Raw genomic sequence first — 15452 nt, 5'->3', positions numbered from 1 at the left:
CAAACTTTCGAAATTACAGTAGTTACAATTGTCAACAACAGATGGCGCTGCGGTCTGGGAAACTCTATAGTACGATATTTTCCACATATCCACCATGCGTAGCAATAATATGGCGTAGTCTCTGAATGAAATTACCCGAAACCTTTGACAACGTGTCTGGCGGAATGGCTTCACATGCAGATGAGATGTACTGCTTGAGCTGTTCAATTGTTTCTGGATTCTGGCGGTACACCTGGTCTTTCACGTGTCCCCACAGAAAGAAGTCACAGGGGTTCATGTCTGGCGAATAGGGAGGCCAATCCACGCCGCCTCCTGTATGTTTCGGATAGCCCAAAGCAATCACAAGATCATCGAAATATTCATTCAGGAAATTAAAGACGTCGGCCGTGCGATGTGGCCGGGCACCATCTTGCATAAACCACGAGGTGTTCGCAGTGTCGTCTAAGGCAATTTGTACCGCCACAAATTCACAAAAAATGTCCAGATAGCGTGATGCAGTAAGCGTTTCGGATCTGAAAAATGGGCCAGTGATTCCTTTGGAAGAAATGGCGGCCCAGACCAGTACTTATTGAGGATGCAGGGACGATGCGACTGCAACATGGGGCTTTTCGGTTCCCCATATGCGCCAGTTCTGTTTATTGACGAAGCCGTCCAGGTAAAAATAAGCTTCGTCAGTAAACCAAATGCTGCCCACATGCATATCGCCGTCATCAATCCTGTGCACTATATCGTTAGCGAATGTCTCTCGTGCAGCAATGGTAGCGGCGCTGAGGGGTTGCCGCGTTTGAATTTTGTATGGATAGAGATGTAAACTGTGGCGCATGAGACGGTACGTGGATGTTGGCGTCATTTGGACCGCAGCTGCAACACGGCGAACGGAAACCCGAGGCCGCTGTTGGATCACCTGCTGCACTAGCTGCGCGTTGCCCTCTGTGGTTGCCGTACGCGGTCGCCCTACCTTTCCAGCACGTCCATCTGTGACGTTCCCAGTCCGTTGAAATTTTTCAAACAGATCCTTTATTGTATCGCTTTTCGGTCCTTTGGTTACATTAAACCTCCGTTGAAAACTTCGTCTTGTTGCAACAACACTGTGTTGTAGGCGGCGGAATTCCAACACCAGAAAAATCCTCTGTTCTAAGGAATAAACCATGTTGTCCACAGCACACTTGCACGTTGTGAACAGCACACGCTTACAGCAGAAAGACGACGTACAGAATGGCGCACCCACAGACTGCGTTGTCTTCTATATCTTTCACATCACTTGCAGCGCCATCTGTTGTTGAAAATTGTAACTACTGTAATTTCGAAAGTTTGTCCGCCTGAAAATGTACTGTTGTCCCAAGCATATTGCAACAAACGGTGAATTTCTATCGCTGCTCGTTTAGTTTTTATTGCCGTTTCAAATATACCGCTTATTTTTGAAACACCCTGTACCTCCAGAGGAGATCACGAATGTAAAATTAGAGAGATTAGAGTGCGCACGGAGGCTTTCCGGCAGTCGTTCTTCCCGCGAGCCATACGCGACTGGAACAGGAAAGGGAGGTAATGACACTGGCACGTACAGTGCCCTCCGCCGCACACCGTTGGGTGGCTTGCGGAGTATAGATGTAGATGTAGATGTAGTCTTATAAACGCAGATCCGTCGTGTGACATGGCATATGTGATACGAACTTCCTAAAGCAGCTTATTACTGTTAACGTTCAATGGGATGACGATTCAGAAATCTTTTGGTCAGGCAGTCATCATTTACTGAGAGAAGGTGACGTTGAAATTTTAATCTTACGTTCTTGAAGGAGTCAGAGGCTTCCTCGGTCGTAATCGTCCTTGTTTCCCCTCTATCCAGCATCAGACCGGGTTGAGACATTTATGATACTTCACCACTTTCCTGTGTCTTTCCACCATTGCTTTCCTATAAATCTTTTGGGGCATTGGAGATTCCTTCTTCTTAAACTCGTCTTGATCTAGTCAGTCCATCTTGCTCTGTGTCTTCCTCTTGCTAGAGATCCGCTTGAGCTCGATCCGAACTGTTCGAGCTGTTAATGCCAAAGTTCGGGATATCTCGACCTTTCTTCACGCCTTCGGTCTTCACATGGTCGAGTGACTTCTTTTGGTACTATCTCTGTGACATGTCAAACCATTATTAATGTATAAGGGACGATCAACATGTTTCCGTTCGAAGGCCACACCAACCACTTGCCTAAATGTTGGTACTTATGTACCTGCATCGTTCACGCACTGGGTTCCATACACACTGCAGCAACGTGCTCAAATAGAATCTTGTTGATCGGCCCTTAAACTATCTCCACAACGGGTTTTTCCGTTGTTATTTATTCTCGGGAATGCAATTACATTCAGTATGATGTGATCTACTTTGTTCGTTAAGCTTTTTTATTCAATTACCAACTAATTTCCTTCCTCGTCTCATCTAAATGTTACCATCTTCTTTTGAGACTGATCAAAAACGTTATGCTAATACATGAGTAAGAATCTAAGTGCTCATTTGCAAATCTGTTGGTAAGTTACTGTAGTCTCAACCAAATAAAACATTGTGTTGGTTCAATAATATTTTTGAATATCAATACTTTTGCGTTTGGCTGTTAGTTTTACATAAAACAGTAACCCTAAATGTTACAATATTATTAAAATGATAAGTTGCCTCTCAACATATAGCGCACCTAGTGAGCCGCAGAAAGGCATAACAAAAAAATTGTAGGAAATTTAGCTTTCGGCCAACAAGGCTTTTGTAGAAAACAGACAACATACAAACATACACTCACGCAAACGTAACTCGCAGACACATGACCACAGTGCTGTCTATTTTTGACAGAAGCATTGTTCGCCAAAAGCTAACTTCCCGACAGCCTTTTTGTTGTACCGGCCGGCGACTCAGTATCTCCGCTATATGGTGAGTAGCAGTTATCATTTTCATAACGTTGTTGCATTTCGTTTTGGACTTTCCGTTATTTGATTTAACCATAAATATTTATTTACGGTATCAGTAAATACCCTATGAGAATGCTAATTGTAAATTACTTCAAATGCAACAGGAGCTGTGCGGTGTGACAGGATTTATTACCATTATGCAAACGGTCAGATTTAAAGCAGAATTATAGCTTCTTCTTACGGCAGTTCTTTAGGTTCTTGCTATCGTTTGCTCGCGCTCCGCGTGAGTCAAATGTCACGTGGTTTTTCTAGCAGCTCTCGATTCTGTATTGAGCTCTGCGACGTATCGAAAATCTCCAGCTCCTTCGAACGCCAATGTCATTCGCCGAGCCCGACCTCTTGCCACCGAATTTTTCCATCGTCATTCGTTGTGTTATTCCTTCATTTTCCATTCTCTTTACATGTTCACAGCATTTTAACCTACTCTTCTCAGTTCTATCATTCTCGTTTTTAACATCTGCATTTCTAACCCTGCCTCTCCTCGTTTCCCCCAACATGCCTGTTAGGAATTTCATTTCACTCGCTTGGATTCTATTCTCCTCTCTTCTCTTCTCGCCACTGTCCTGGTTTCCAGTGCTTACGTCAATACGGTTGTGAAGTACGTCTTGTACACCACTTCCTAACACTTCATTGGCACCTCTCTTCCCAGAATAAAGCTCTCACACACTGGCAGAATGCATTTCTCTGTCGTATATTTCCCAGTACGCTGATATAACTATTTACATTTCGTTTATACCCAGATACCACTTATATGGACTGGATAAAAAATTTCCCTTTTTGTCTTCTTGTTTTTCTATGTCTTGAATTTGTGTCCTACCTCCAGTACCAACATGCATATGGCACTTACAGTCTCACTGTTGTGGTGCAATTTCTTAGTTTTGTAGTTACTTCAGTGCTGAAGTGTATTGCGATTTAATAACTAAAGCGATTTTGTTTAAATTGACACTGACTTTTAAAATCTACGCACATATAATATTATTGTTAAAGATGGTTCTTATTGTTCTGATTTTTAGCTTGAAGACTGATTTCATGTAAGTTTCCACGTTAGTCTATCCTCTACAATCTGCATATACAGGGTGTTACAAAAAGGTACTACCAAACTTTCAGGAAACATTCCTCACACACAAATAAAGAAAAGATGTTATGTGGGCATGTGTCCGGAAACGCTTAGTTTTCTTGTTAGAGCTCATTTTAGTTTCGTCATTATGTACTGTACTTCCTCGATTCACCGCCAGTTGGCCCAGTTGAAGAAAGGTAATGTTGACTTCGGTGCTTGTGTTGACATGCGACTCATTGCTCTACAGTGCATCAAGCACATCAGTACGTAGCATTAACAGGTTAGTGTTCGTCACGAACGTGGTTTTGCAGTCAGTGCAATGTTTACAAATGCGGAGTTGGCAGGTACCCATTTGATGTATGGATTAGCACGGGGCAATAGCCGTGGCGCGGTACGTTTGTATCGAGACAGATTTCCAGAACGATGGTGTCCCGGCAGGAAGACGTTCGATGCAATTGATCGGCGTCGTAGGGAGCACGGAACATTCCAGCATATGACTCGCGACTAGGGAAGACCTAGAACGACGAGGACTCCTGCAATGGACGAGGCAATTCTTCGTGCAGTTGATGATAACCCTTATGTCAGCGTCAGTGACCACGTCAATGTATGGAGAGTGCTACGGGAGAACCAGTTGCTTCCGTACCATGTACAGCGTGTGCAGGCACTATCAGCAGCTGATTGGCCTCCACGGGTACACTTCTGCGAATGGTTCATCCAACAATGTGTCAATCCTCATTTCAGTGCAAATGTTCTCTTTACGGATGAGGCTTCATTCCAACGTGATCAAATTGTAAATTTTCACGATCAACATGTGTGGGCTGACGAGAATCCGCACGCAATTGTGCAGTCACTTCATCAACACAGATTTTCTGTGAACGTTTGGGCAGGCATTGTTGGTGATGTCTTGATTGGGCCCCATGTTCTTCCACCTACGCTCAATGGAGCACGGTATCATGATTTCATATAGGATACTCTACCTGTGTTGCTAGAACATGTGCCTTTACAAGTACGACGAAACATGTGGTTCATGCACGATGGTCAATCCGGTCACAGGACCATCTGCTGCTCTTTGGCCGTTGACCCGCGACGTCTAGTGGCCAGCAATTTTCTTTCTGGTTCGGCAGTGAAGATGCTGTTTCCGCGAGTTGCGCTGCTCTCTCCAAACATGAAAGATACAAAACAAAAATACAAAACTTTAAATATTTTACAAAGATAGCAAAATATTACAAATACATAAACAAAACACTAAATTAAACTTATATTTACCTGGAAACTGAGCTGATCCTTGTGGATGGGCGAGGCTTTAATTTCGCGTCCCATTACACCTTCCATAACCCAACCGCCAATGCTTGATATTGCAGGACTTATCCTATCAACCGATCCGTACCTTTAGTCAGTTTGGGCATACATTTCTTTTTTCTCCAGTTTATGCAGTACTTCCTCATTACTTAGGAGATCTATTCATCTAATCACCAACATCCTCCGACAGCATTACATTTCAAAAGTTTAATTTTTTTCTTGTCTAAACTGCTTATCGTCCGTGTTCCACATCCATGCAAGGCTACACTCCAGAGAAATACCCTCAGAAATAATATTCCTAAAACTTAAAATTATATCAGACAACAAATTTCTCTTTCTCAGGAAAGCTTACGTTACCATTTAGAAAGCGCCTATTGTCTTTTTGTTTATGCTGCTTACCGTTCATGTTTTACATCCATGTAAGGCTATACCACAGACTAATACATTCAGAAAAAAACTTCCTATCCCTTCAACTTACATTAGACAAGCGACCCGTCCCAGCTTTGCACTAGTAGCACTCAGTATCTACAGCCAGACGATTTGTTTAGTATAGTGGTAATAAATTACATACACAACTTTCCTCGTGAATGTCTATCTATCACGGAAAACCGTATTCAAATCCCTACAGCAAATCCTGAAATTAGCTTTGCCAAGCAGACAGAAAAGCGCGGCTGACGACTTCAATTTATAACATATATGAAAGGTGGTCCATTTAAAAGTTCCAGTGCAAATATCTCTGAAACAACAACAGGAATTGAAAAACGTCTTCCACTGTTATGAATATAAGGCAGGGCTCACCCGGTGTAACGACAAGCGCCGGCAAGAAGAACAAGGACGATACAGCAGAGAGGGGTTATTTATTTATTTCATTAACAGAACAGAGTAACCCACCGCCTTGAAGTGTAAGGTGGGTCAGATGCTTCTGGATCTAATAGCAAAGGCTTCACATTGTTACAGCCTTATTGGTATACAGTTGTTAATGCATTTTTTAAATAATGTAGAGAACATAATATATAAAGATTTCTCTGATGTTACAGCCAATCGAATGCTTAACAATTGTTAAAATGGTGCCGTGTAATTTGTTACTACCTAGTTGATGAGAATATAATTTATATAATGTAAATGTCAAAGAAAAATTAAAAAAAGAAAATGTAACACAATGAGCGTGGTCAAGAATAATTTATAACATACAGAGGGAAGTGATTTGGATGAGTAATACAGTCTAAGTAGCATCTTGGTTAATAATGACCTAAAACTTCCTGGCAGATTAAAACTGTGTGCCCGACCGAGACTCAAACTCGGGACCTTTGCCTTCCGCGGGCAAGTGCTCTACCATCTGAGCTACCGAAGCACGACTCACGCCCGGTACTCACTGCCTCACTTCTGCCAGTATCCTTCGCAGGTTCGCAGGAGAGCTTCTGTAAAGTTTGGAAGGTAGGAGACGGATACTGGCAGAAGTAAGGCTGTGAGTAACGGGCGTGAGTCGTGCTTCGGTAGTTCAGATGGTAGAGCATTTGCCCGCTAAAGACAAAGGTCCCGAGTTCGAGTCTCGGTCGGGCACACAGTTTTAATCTGCCAGGAAGTTTCACAGCAGCGCACACTCCGCTGCAGAGTGAAAATCTCACTCTGAAAATAATGACCTATTTCTACCTATTTCAGATGAGAAGGTCTCGGTAGAACCTCGAGGTATTCTCATCGGAAATACTTTGTGCTAATGATTTTTACACAGATTATACAGATTAAATCCTGATTGAGCACTTAATACATGGAATGCATGAATTTTAGCTTCACATGAGAAATACACTTACGTTTGTAACTTGTTAGTTGAAACAGAATATAGTTCATTGCTACTTGAATGCATTATTCCTTAAATAACATAATACATTTATGATATATGAAGTTCGTTGATCATAGCTATGAATAGAGAAGAGAATATACTTCTGACTGCACACAATAAGACGAGCAATACATTATTGCTTGTGTGCAGTATACTTTAAACACTATGCAGGATGTCATTGGGGAGGAGGAGCTTCAGAATAAAAGTTCTTCGAGCCTTCTCCTCCCACGCGACAATACCTTATTACTACAGTCTTAGTATGTGGTGCCGTTGTTTGTTCGTTTTATGATTGTTGTGTTGTTTGTGACTGTGTTATGGCATGCAGTGTCATGCACTGTTGGTTTTAGTCCTTTACATGTTGATCCCTTCTGAGTCATGTTCACTTAGTACTCCTTCCTCGGTTTCGGAATCTGTGATAGTGTTTGTGTCCTCTCGTGTAGTTTGTTGTGTTGTTTGTGCTTGTGTACGCCTCCTTCTATATGATTTTTGGCGCTTGTATTCTCCGTGCAGAGTCTTCGAAACAATATCGGCAACGCTATTTATTGTGTTCCAGTTATCGGGATTACGTATTATTCTGGCGATGTCATTGTCACTCCGTACAGGTCTCACTTGTGCTAGCGTGTTGCACAGCAGTGTGACATGTTCTGGTGTCCCTGTTTCACCGCATACGCATACTTCATCGTTAGTTAGTTCCATACGGTTTGAATGTACCGGATACGGCCAGTAGCCTGTCAGGAAATGGACCATCCCCCGGCTTATGTCGACATGTTTCAGTTGTAGTCTTTCGTGTAAATCAGGAAAGAAAGTGTCTACTCGGCGACCCTTGTCGCATGCATCCCACTCTCTCTGCCATGTTTGAATCCGCCATTGTTTCATATGTGTTTTGTTCATAATGTTGGTTCCCGTAATTTGGGTGACTTTATCGACCCTGTCCCTCTTAAGCCAGTATAGTGGAGCTCTATAACGTATTGTTATGACTATAGGGGAGGCCACCATCACAACGCAAAGTGCCTGTAGTGAAGTGATGTTGGAGGCTCCGCTTATTCTCAGGAGTACACTACGTTGACCTGGTCTTGCAATTGTCTTGTTAGTCTGTATGTTCAGTCTGTGGGCCCAAGCACTTGCGGCGAAGCATGCGATGGATTCAGATATCGCAGTGTGGTAGGTCCTTATCGTTTTAATAGGTAATTTGTACTGAGTTGTGTTTAGTTTTGCTAGTTTGTCAACTGTCATTTTTTATGGTGGTTGAATGTGTTTTTTGTCTAGATGCAGTCCGAGATAACGTGTGGCTTGCTTCCTCTGTATGCTTATATTGCCTAATTTTAGAATTGGATTCCCCTGTAGTGTCCCTGTGATCAGTAAATACACAGTTTTGTTGGGAGCTTTTTTAATTTATTTTCCTTGCCCCAACTGTTAATTTTCTGAAGCAGTTGCGTGCCTTTTGTCTCTAGTGCTGCTCTCGAGTTGGCCGACACCACTACGAGCAGGTCATCTGTGTAAGCCGCCACACCTCTTACCCTGTCGTCGCTGTCCAGGGTGCTGAGCAAGGACTCGATTGCGATATCCCAGAATATTGGTCCACAGATCGTCCCTGTGGACGTTCTTTGTTATTCTCTTGACAGCCTTCTGTGTACCAGCCCTCCACTCCACGACTCTGCCTCTGCAGTAATCGAGGAGGCTATTGTAGAGGGAAACTGATAGTCTCATTTCCCTTAACCTGGTGAAGAGGGACGGCCCCCACAAGTTGCCAAAAGTCCCGGCTATGTCGATCAGAATGGCGGCCGCGTATTTGTCGCTGATGCTATTTGTAACTGACAGTGCTTGGTTGACGGCGTCTTCTATTGATGTACCTTCCCTGAAGCGGAACTGATGGGGCGTTAGGCCAAGGAGGCGTCTGTGCGATTGTAAACGGTCACACAGGAGCCTTTACTGTACCTTGCCGAGAGTGTTTAAGAGATAGATCGGTCGGTATGTTTTGGGGTCTGTTGGCTCTTTGTCTTGTGATTTCCTGATTATTACTACATTAGCAGTTTTCCAGAGGTTTGGAATTCTGCCTGTAGGTAGTGCCTCGTTGAACATGTTTGTAAGAAAAGGTGTGATTGGTGTTATTGTTTGTTGTAATGTTTCTGAAAGTATTTTGTCTGGGCCGGGTGCTTTTCGGTTTTTTTAAGCCTGATGATTGCCGTCTCGGCTTCCTCTTGCTCGAATGGCATGGCTACACTGTCACTTATGTATGGTTGCCTCATGCTCTTTCTTACGTCAGCGTGGTGTAGCTCGTCTTGTGTGGGGTCGTCATCTGGGAGGAGCCTGTTCAGAAGATATTCTGCTGTGCTTCTCCACCCTCTGGTCATTGTGCCGTCAGCTTGTTTTGGTGTTGACAGAACTGTCGGTGTCTTAACACGTTCTGTTTCTATCTTGAATGGTTGTCCCCACATGTCGTTCTGTAGCTGAGTTTTTATAAAATTGGTCCAATAGTCTTGCCTTGTTGCATTTAGTTGTTTCTGGTATTTCTGTTTAGCGTCACGATACGGTTGTTTCTGTCCCCACCCAGTTTTTGCACTTGGTATAGTTGCTTCCTATGCTCTTTGTAGGACCACTCTCAGTACATGCTTTTTGTAATCTATGCTGCCTTGAACAGTGTGTAGCTACGACGCCTCAACAAAATCTCGAGCTTTTCGCCAGTCGGCTCTTCCTGTGAGTAAATACTGCTGTTCCTGGTCCATGCTATGCGTATTGATATATCTGTCCGTGGCTATGACGACTGCGTCGTGGTCGTTGTGTGTTGCTCTATCTAATACCCTCCACGTATTGACTAGTGGAAGAGATTTTGCGTTCCCTAGGGAAAGGCCTACGTTACTTACACCACCGGCGTCTCCGAGGTAGGTAGGTGGCTGACCCTCCCTATTCAGTGTTAAGAGGTTGCATTCATTTACCACGTTAAGTACTAGTTGCCCTGCGTTGTCAGTTCTATCCGAGTTGTCCGCAGCTCGTGGTCGTGCGGTAGCGTTCTCGCTTCCCGCGCCCGGGTTCCCGGATTCGATTCCCGGCGGGGTCAGGGATTTTCTCTGCCTCGTGATGACTGGGCGTTGTGTGATGTCCTTACAGAATGAAAAATAAGGAGGAGGTTTACTCGTCCTTGCTTTAGTGATCTTTAGTATAGTACTAGAATGAACATAACGGTAACGAAAAACCGAATATCACCGGCCAGGGTAAACGTAAGTAATGGCTGACCAAGAGTATATTACACGAATGAGGAGGATCTCACAGAAAGTAAATACTATGACATATTTTAAAACGTGAGCATATATTATTTTAAACACAAACTTACGTTTTTGTAATGGTCGCCCAGTATTATTATTTCTAACGCAATCTATAACATGAAAAATCACAAAAAGAATGCTGTTGGATGCATCGCATTACGGCAATTACAACCCGAGAAATTCCAAATCGAAGTTGACACTTTAAGTAAACGAAACGCGCGGCTATTACACATGCTGAGTTGCAAGTGTGAACACCATGATGGTCGGAAATACGATGTGATTGACGTACTACGATGCAACGTACGCTGTACTTGTAGCTATTTTCACTGTTATTAAGTGGACGGGAAAGAATGCAAATATCCAAACACACACAGTGAAAAATAAGGAAGAAGTTAACTCGTCCTTGCTTTAGTGATCTTTAGTATAGTACTAGAATGAACATAACGCTAACGTAAAACCGAATATCACCGGCCACGATAAACGTAAGTAGTGGCTGACCAAGAGCCTAACGGAACGGTAAATGACAGTTTTACGTAGTTGTGTGATTGGATATGTGCATTGTTTCCAATCTACTGAATAACAGTGTAAATATCAACAAGTACAATGTTTGTTGCACCGTAGTACGTCAATCACCTCGCGATTGGGGTTCATGATTACATTTCGGGATATAAAATAGCGGCGTATGTCGTGTATTTCAAGCGTTAACTTCGCTCTGGAATTTCTCGGTATCTAATTGATGAATTGTGATGCATCCAATACCATTCTTCTTGTAATTTTTCGCGTTATTGGTTGCGTAAGAAATAATATGGGGTGTCCATTAAAAAGAAAAAAATCGTTAGTTTGTTTTGAAAATAATAATTACTTACGTTTCGGAATGTCTTATGGTATTTATCTCATAGTGTTTACTTTTATGAGTCCCTACTTTACGTTCATATTTGTGAACGTCGTTTTTCAATGTCTGTTGTTGTTCGGGCGATATTTGTACTGAAACACTTAAGTGGACCACACTGTAGAAGAAGATATGTATGGGCGTGTAGATTGTGGTGATGATAATTTCGTGTGATTAAATGACGTGATGGAAGTCTTTAGATTGGACACCACTTCCGCGTCTTGCGTGTCCCTAAACGATCCCTGTTATCCATCTGGGAATGGCTTCCTGCAGTTTGGTGTGGAATCTGAACCATGTGTCGTGTCTAGCGAATGTTCACGACATTCAGTAGTGGTTTATCTTGTAGTGAAGTCGAAGTAGATACTCTGTGCGAATTGGTGTGGGTGGAGGTTATACTTAACAGCCGAATTAAGTTAATAATTGGCTCCTTCTACCGACCCCCAGACTCCGATGATACAGTTGCGGAACAGTTCAGAGAAAGTTTGAGTCTCGTAACAAATAAATACCCCACTCATACGGTTATAGTTGGTGGGGACTTCAACCTACCCTCGGTATGTTGGCAAAAATACTTGTTCAAAACCGGTGGTAGGCACAAAACGTCTTCCGAGATTGTCCTAAATGCATTCTCCGAAAATTATTTAGAGCAGTTAGTCCACGAACCCACGCGAATTGTAAATGGTTGCGAAAACACACTTGACCTCTTGGCCACAAACAATCCAGAGCTGATAGAGAGCATCATGACTGATACAGGGATTAGTGATCACAAGGTCATTGTAGCTAGGCTCAATACCATTTCTTCCAAATCCATCAGAAACAAACGCAAAATAATTTTATTTAAAAAAGCGGATAAAGTACCACTAGAAGCCTTCCTAAAAGACAATTTCCATTCCTTCCGAACTGACTATGCGAATGTAGACGAGATGTGGCTCAAATTCAAAGATATAGTAGCAACAGCAATTGAGATATTCATACCTCATAAATTGGTAAGAGATGGAACGGATCCCCCGTGGTACACAAAAAAGGTCCGAACGCTGTTGCAGAGGCAACGGAAAAAGCATGCGAAGTTCAGAAGAACGCGAAATCCTGAAGATGGGCTAAAATTTACAGACGCGCGAAATTTGGCACGTACTTCGATGCGAGATGCCTTTAATAGGTTCCACAACGAAACATTGTCTCGAAATTTGGTAGAAAATCCGAAGAAATTCTGGTCGTATGTAAAGTACACAAGCGGCAAGACGCAGTCAATACCTTCGCTGCGCAGTGCCGATGGTACTGTTATCGACGACTGCGCCGCTAAAGCGGAGTTATTGAACGCAGTTTTCCGAAATTCCTTCACCAGGGAAGACGAATGGAATATTCCAGAATTTGAAACACGAACATCTGCTAGCATGAGTTTCTTAGAAGTAGATACCTTAGGGGTTGCGAAGCAACTCAAATCGCTTGATACGGGCAAGTCTTCAGGTCCAGATTGTATACCGATTAGGTTCCTTTCAGATTACGCTGATACTATAGCTCCCTACTTAGCACTCATACACAACCGCTCGCTCACCGATAGATCTGTACCTACAGATTGGAAAATTGCGCAGGTCGCACCAGTGTTCAAGAAGGGTAGTAGCAGTAATCCATTTAACTACAGATCTATATCATTGACGTCGGTTTGCAGTAGGGTTTTGGAGCATATACTGTATTCAAACATTATGAATCACCTCGAAGGGAACGATCTATTGACACGTAATCAGCATGGCTTCAGAAAACATCGCTCTTGTGCAACGCAGCTAGCTCTTTATTCGCACGAAGTAATGGCCGCTATCGACAGGGGATCTCAAGTTGATTCCGTATTTCTAGATTTTCGGAAAGCTTTTGACACCGTTCCTCACAAGCGACTTCTAATCAAGCTGCGGAGCTATGGGGTATCGTCTCAGTTGTGCGACTGGATTCGTGATTTCCTGTCAGGAAGGTCGCAGTTCGTAGTAATAGACGGCAAATCATCGAGTAAAACTGAAGTGATATCAGGTGTTCCCCAGGGAAGCGTCCTGGGACCTCTACTGTTCCTGATCTATATAAATGACCTGGGTGACAATCTGAGCAGTTCTCTTAGGTTGTTCGCAGATGATGCTGTAATTTACCGTCTAGTAAGGTCATCCGAAGACCAGTATCAGCTGCAAAGCGATTTAGAAAAGATTGCTGTATGGTGTGTCAGGTGGCAGTTGACGCTAAATAACGAAAAGTGTGAGATGATCCACATGAGTTCCAAAAGAAATCCGTTGGAATTCGATTACTCGATAAATAGTACAATTCTCAAGGCTGTCAATTCAACTAAGTACCTGGGTGTTAAAATTACAAACAACTTCAGTTGGAAGGACCACATAGATAATATTGTCGGGAAGGCGAGCCAAAGGTTGCGTTTCATTGGCAGGACACTTAGAAGATGCAACAAGTCCACTAAAGAGACAGCTTACACTACACTCGTTCGTCCTCTGTTAGAATATTGCTGCGCGGTGTGGGATCCTTACCAGGTGGGATTGACGGAGGACATCGAGAGGGTGCAAAGAAGGGCAGCTCGTTTTGTATTTTCGCGTTATAGGGGAGAGAGTGTGGCAGATATGATACACGAGTTGGGATGGAAGTCATTACAGCATAGACGTTTTTCGTCGCGGCGAGACCTTTTTACGAAATTTCAGTCACCAACTTTCTCTTCCGAATGCGAAAATATTTTGTTGAACCCAACCTACATAGGTAGGAATGATCATCAAAATAAAATAAGAGAAATCAGAGCTCGAACAGAAAGGTTTAGGTGTTCGTTTTTCCCGCTCGCTGTTCGGGAGTGGAATAGTAGAGAGATAGTATGATTGTGGTTCGATGAACCCTCTGCCAAGCACTTAAATGTGAATTGCAGAGTAGTCATGTAGATGTAGATGTAGATGTAAGAGGTGATTGATAGGTTAAAAGGGAGACAGAAATGTTTCTCGTCCAAACGGCTTTCGATCTCGCGACATTTCAGTTTGCAGGTACGTGCTTTATTGATAGATCACCAGACCTTCACATTGATTCTGGTCAAGCTTCTGGAGTTGAGGCGGCTGTTTACTTTCCCGCCAGATGCCTCCTCCCCAGTAGCCATGAGATGTCACTCCAAACGACAGTTGAAGATATAACAGATAAAAGTACGTACAATACACTTATTACTACATACTGGTAACCTATACTATTTAAAGACAAATTGTTGTTCACGTTATTACCAAAAATCTCAAAAAGTTCTTGCCCCATTAACTCTTACACTGTGACGAAACGCAGTTGGCAAAATCCTAGGAGAGGATCTATACAGGGTGATCCATTGACCGTGACCGGGCTAAATATCTCACGAAATAAGCGCCAAACGGAAAAACTACAAAGAACGAAGCTCGCCTAGCTTGAGGGGGGAAACTAGATGGCGCTATGGTTGGCCCGCTAGATGGCGCTGCCATAGGTCAAATGGATATCAACTGCCTTTTTAAAAAAAATAGGAACCCCCATTTTTATTACATCTCCGGTGAAATGCTAGCACGTGTGCAGCAGTCGTTCCATACCAGTCTGGGAACGTGTATTGCCGCTGCCGGTGATCATTTTGAACACAGCCTGTGATGGTCACTTGTCACGTTACAGGTCAGAATCGACGTAACTACTTGCGTTGTTCTATATTGCGTGCTACATCAGATATAGAAAAAGTGTTAGTGTGGGAATTTTTTTAAAATACGATATCTCGTAAACGACTCGCATTAGAATCCTGCAACAAAAACCACTGATATTCTAATTTACCTTACTTTTAGTTTGTTAATGTCAGTAGGTACAGTTCCCCATTAAAAAAAGTGTATGTCTGCACAAAAAATACACATTCGAAGTATTATTACGATCTGCTAATTCGGTAAGAGTATGAGCGCCTGACTACCAGTCTATTCTGTGAAAACCGCACTTCAACAGCACTTTTCATTTCGGCGATATTTGCAGTACAAGTTTTGAGCTGTATGAAGGTGTGACGTCCCCTCTCCCCTTTTGTTGCCGCTGTTGATGTTGAGCCGCTGCTGCTACAGCTCGGTCGGTGGAATGGAGACGCGATGCGCATTGATGGTTGTCCCCCTCGGATAACGCGGAACAGCGCATGAAAATCTCTAAAGAAAATTATTCCTCGCGTAA

Source organism: Schistocerca gregaria, chromosome 3 (assembly GCF_023897955.1).
Source record: "Schistocerca gregaria isolate iqSchGreg1 chromosome 3, iqSchGreg1.2, whole genome shotgun sequence".
Taxonomy (NCBI): domain Eukaryota; kingdom Metazoa; phylum Arthropoda; class Insecta; order Orthoptera; family Acrididae; genus Schistocerca; species Schistocerca gregaria.
This window is presented reverse-complemented; position numbering follows the sequence as displayed.